This window comes from Schistocerca gregaria, chromosome 3, assembly GCF_023897955.1.
Source record: "Schistocerca gregaria isolate iqSchGreg1 chromosome 3, iqSchGreg1.2, whole genome shotgun sequence".
Lineage (NCBI taxonomy): Eukaryota > Metazoa > Arthropoda > Insecta > Orthoptera > Acrididae > Schistocerca > Schistocerca gregaria.
In genome coordinates this window covers 858055818-858060811 of record NC_064922.1, presented here as the reverse complement: position 1 = coordinate 858060811, position 4994 = coordinate 858055818, and the positions used below count along the sequence as shown (strand labels likewise).

The window sequence follows — 4994 nt, the reverse complement described above, 5'->3', positions numbered from 1 at the left end:
TGGAGGACCTCCTCACTATGGATCAATTGGAATGAATGTAAATCTAATCTAATTAATTTTGGAGGAATTGAACTTTGCTTCTGAAACAATCATAGAGTTTGCCTAGAGAGACAGTATCAGTTTATGGGTCCCCACCATATTCTTTTCATATTAGAAAGATATATGGAATATTGTTGCTACTAAATAAATTGATACTTTTCCTTAAATGGGAGTATAAAAAGTGTAAATGTAGTATTATTTAATTTTGTTTGTGGTATTTGTATATCACATAAGTCCGAAATCTTTTAATGCCCAACTTTAGTTCAGTGTTTCCTGTAGTAACATCTCAATACTGAATCAGGTAATGATAGTGATTGTAAATGATATTATTATAAGTGGGGCACTATCTTGTTTTATATGATTACTGGCTTGTGGATTAATGGTAACTACTCGTGCCCACAACTTAGATCGCCCTGTAGTCGAATGTATCCAGTGTACTATTCAAAGGAAATTTTAAACAAAGTCAGTACAACTACTAATATTCAATTTCCTTGAACATAATTTTTTAAATTAATATTCCTAATTAGGCTGGCGACCGTTTATTGTTTCATTTGTATGAACTTTTCTACTTTCATTACCCCAAAGTAAAGCCTGTTTAGTTTTCTATTTATAGTCGAAATTACTGTCCGATATTTTAACCGTTAGATACACGCACACTCAAGACTCAAAATCCTCCCAGAGGGTAGCACTAGTTTGTGTCACAGCAAACGAGTTTACTGTTACAAACGGAACTTCAAAAATGTTTTGACAAAGCACAGAGAAACGTGCTATTGTGAAACTGTTGCGTTAATTTGTTTCAGCTTATGAGATAAACTATTATGTTTCCTACTGCAATAAATTTTTTTAAAAATATAAGGTTACCAGTTTTGGTCTGTTTTAGACCATCTTCAGACCCACACTGAAATATGTACATACGATAGAATTCGAGGGATGTAGTAATATACAAAATACATCTTACATAACAAATAACAAAAGAAGAAATTATACTCATGATGGTAGATGGTGGCTTGTGAACGGAGCTGGTGCTACACCTCCACCAACGCTAACTGCTAAGGAGAGTGATGCAGCTGTTGCTTAAATACTAGATGCTCCACCCACTGTACACCCATTACATCAGTGATAGCCAATCAGGCATACAGCACGTCAATGGGTTTTTAAACTAAAGTATATATAAAATGATCACATGAAATGTAATAAAAGATGAAGAAATAGGTGTCTTATATTTTGTAAAGTAACTGCTATACCCAGCATTACGTCAATCTGTGATAAAGTGTATATGTAAAAGAGAAATCCAATCATAACCTGCTGTGAGAACATCATAGCCATTTGTGGACATTTTTCGTAAACTCGTAGACCGTATGGCAGCAGAGACGGCGGTCAGGTGACGCTAGAGGTTCCCTTTGGAGACGGAGCGGTCATATCGATATGTGCCATCCAGCAGGAGACTATCTGAGAGCTGTAACAGTGGTTGGAAGCCACATACGTAGTGGCATGCAAGTTGACACGCAGAAATGTACGCAAGCGATTGCATATTGCTCTTAGATCCTAATGCCAGTTAAAATATTGCTTAACCGACGACGTTACTTATCATCTAAGCGGAGTGGAGCACATCGTCACCTCCGCGCTGCTTCGATGAAAAATAATGTCGTCGGTCAAGCATGTGTAGAGGTGTGGAGGACGCCATTTCTCTTCCTGGCTGCTCTATATTGCACTTCTTGTTCTTGGACCGTTCACTGTTTCTACTTCGCTTTCTTTTTGACAATCCAGTACACCTGTTTTCATGATTGATCTGTGTTCAGTTTTTGACGGGCAGTCTAATGGTTCCTCTTAGCATTAAATCTGAGGGGCGTGCGATGGGGAGTCCCCCTTGTGAGCATTCACTAGCACGTTGAACGCACCATGCTCAACGTTGACGTTCGAGAGCACGGTCCATGTGCCGACGGCTGAAGGAACTATCTGTCCAGCACAGCACCCGACTCACTTTCAACCCTGAACGCTGTTCGTGATCTGGTTTTCCGTGTCGAGACTGGCTTCTTACAAATCTCCACTGTAATCTTACTTGTACAAGTCCAGCCTTCTCCGCGTTTCTCCCGATTTGCTTCAGCCCCTTCTACACGTTGCCAACGGCCTTGCCGCAGTGGTAACACCGGTTCCCGTCAGATCACCGAAGTTAAGCGCTATCGGGCTGGGCTAGCACTTGGATGGGTGACCATCAGGTCTGTCGAGCGCTGTTGGCAAGCGGGGTGCACCCAGCCCTTGTGAGGCAAACTGAGGAGCTACTTGATTGAAAAGTAGCGGCTCCGGTCTCGTAAACTGACATACGGCAGGGAGAGCGGTGTACTGACCACATGCCCCTCCATATCCGAATCCAGTGACGCCTGTGGGCTGAGGATGACACGAAGGCCGGTCGGTACCTTTGGGCCTTCGTGGCCTGTTCGGGAGGAGAGTTTCTACACGATAGCCTTTCTTTTCTCAGTCGACTGCATCGGGATCAGAGAAACAAACTCATTGACAGTTAATCACGGCAGCCGCGGATGTTGTCGGCTCGCCTCTACGTGCAAGCGCAATGTGGTCCTTCTACCGACAGCTGTACAATATGGTCCTTGTACCAGCAGCCGTCCAATTCCATACTGACGAGGAGAATACGGCAAGTCCCATCACGCGATTTCGAAGGACTTCCTCTGAGTGGAAGATAAGTCGAATTAACCAAACGTTTCAGCTTATCCACAGATAATCGACCGTTTCTGAGAAAACGACGGTCAAAGTTTTCGAGGTATTTTCGAGATACTATATGTGCCTTTTACCATGCCACATTCGGAGGAGAAGTGGTGGCAGAGTGGTTAATGCCGCGGCTTCTTAATTTTGCTCCCCGTGTTCAAAACCCGATTGCTCCCTTTATTTATTTTATTTTTATTGTTTTTATTTATCTACCCATATTGTAGAAGGGTACTACACGAACATTTCTTATAAAATTAGGGGATACAGGGGAATTATATTAATTGTAAAATTACGACTAGATTTCACAAATAAGTAGCACACATTTATTATTAATATATGTGTGCATGATATGTTGACGGGTTACAACCTATTTAAACTCTCATATTCTGATATTTCATCCATATATCAATTCTTATATTAATTCTTATGTTTTATTCGTATGTTTATACTTCAGGAAGATTTGGTGCAGTCCTTTGGATGATACCGATCGTAGCAACTTTCGAAACACAGTATTCCGAACACCATGTTCATGGCGTGAAGCCACAGTGGCATTTCTTCGTATGAATCTCACTCAAGACAGAAACATCGTTAACGTAGCTGAAGATTTTGCGCGTTGGAATAATTTCACGACAAAACATGCTTAACGGATCACTTTTCCGAAAACTGATGCTTCCAGTTCACAAAGAATCAAGATAGTCTATGGATAAGTTGAGACGTATATCCTCTTATCGTGACCCCTGTTCCACAGAGCGAAGAGGATGATGATGATGATGGTTTTTGGGATTCTGTAATCCTCGTGATGATTGATGTCATTGTCTACCCGACCTCCTAAGTATTTTCTGGTTTGCATCCGACCCTCAGAGTTTTATTCGGTCGGTTCTTTGGGTGTAAATACAGACCGTAGTATTGTACTAGACACTAGTTGTCGTTTGAAAATTTGTTCTGATATTATATTGCCATTCCTCTCTATTTCATACCCGACATTAACGTTTTAATGAATCAGCTCCTGGTCGGAAATACAGTCGGGAAAATTGTACCAAGGTACAGGTTGTCGTTAAACAACAGGGGTCTTGTGCTTACATTTAGGTGTTAACTGGTTCAATTTCTTGATTGTAATTGTATTTGAGATAATCTGAATCTGTCTTTGGATGACTTGGTCATTACTGGTGTATTTTTTAAATGGATCTTGTGGTTCTGCCGAGTGAGTTCTCTTGTAATAAGTGCTCATACGTAATATTTTAAAACGTTCTTCAGAGCGCCATTCTTAACTGAGAAGCAATTTAACTTTTGACATATTAACAGGCAACTGTCACCAGGGCTTTAGTCAGAACAAGATTATCGAAAGAGACAGGTTTGGAACCAGTCACACCTTGGTTGCTGATTGAAATGAAAAGGTTGCCCGTTTTGAAATGGTTCATATGGCTCTGAGCACTAAGGGACTTAACTTCTGAAGTCATCAGTCCCCTAGAACTTAGAACTACTTAAACCTAACTAACCTAAGCACATCACACACATCCATGCCCGAGGCAGGATTCGAACCTGCGACCGTAGCGGTCGTGCGGTTCCAGACTGTTGCGCCTAGAACCGCTCGGCCACTCTGGGCGGCTGCCCTCTGTGAAGCAAGCCTTATCATCGTCATAATTGTTTTCTGATTTGTCTAACCTTTAAGCATAGGTGTACGTCTTAACCAAGAAACCTTTCAACATACAGTTTCCAAATTAAAAAAATACGTCATTTGTTTGAGTAACTGAAACACTCTTGTCATCAATATTACTTATATGTACAGCGCGGTAGTAAACACCGCTGTTTCATCCAATAATGGGCGGGATGCAGGTCTGGGCCGTTGTAATTGTTGTCATGTTGTTCTTGTTTTCATTTCTCTTGTAAGAGCTTAATCATTTCATAAATCTGTTAATTGGTAAAGAAAACAAATCTATGATAATATATTGTTAAGTAAACAGGTTGTGTGAAAAGAAAATTACATTGGTGGGTCCTCCCTTCCACGTTTTCCTTAATACCAGTGAATATCACATAACACTGAGGTTAAATGAATCTCTCGCCCTTTCTTGATAGAACAACACCTCTTCATGAGGTGTTTAGAATGCTGTCTCACGTATGTGGCACCTCTGTGTTCTTAACAGTGGTGACAACATCTGACTCTGTTCACACTCTCCATATACCCTACAAGGCACAGTAATAAAGCTAAGCTCGAACTACACCAATGCACTGTGTGACCA

General features: G+C 41.0%; 1 pseudogene; it reads left to right on the top strand.

Annotated features, from left to right (window-relative positions):
• Positions 1-2158: 2158 nt before the first annotated feature.
• Positions 2159-2276, top strand: LOC126356575 (5S ribosomal RNA; annotated as a pseudogene).
• The last annotated feature ends 2718 nt before the right edge of the window (positions 2277-4994 follow it).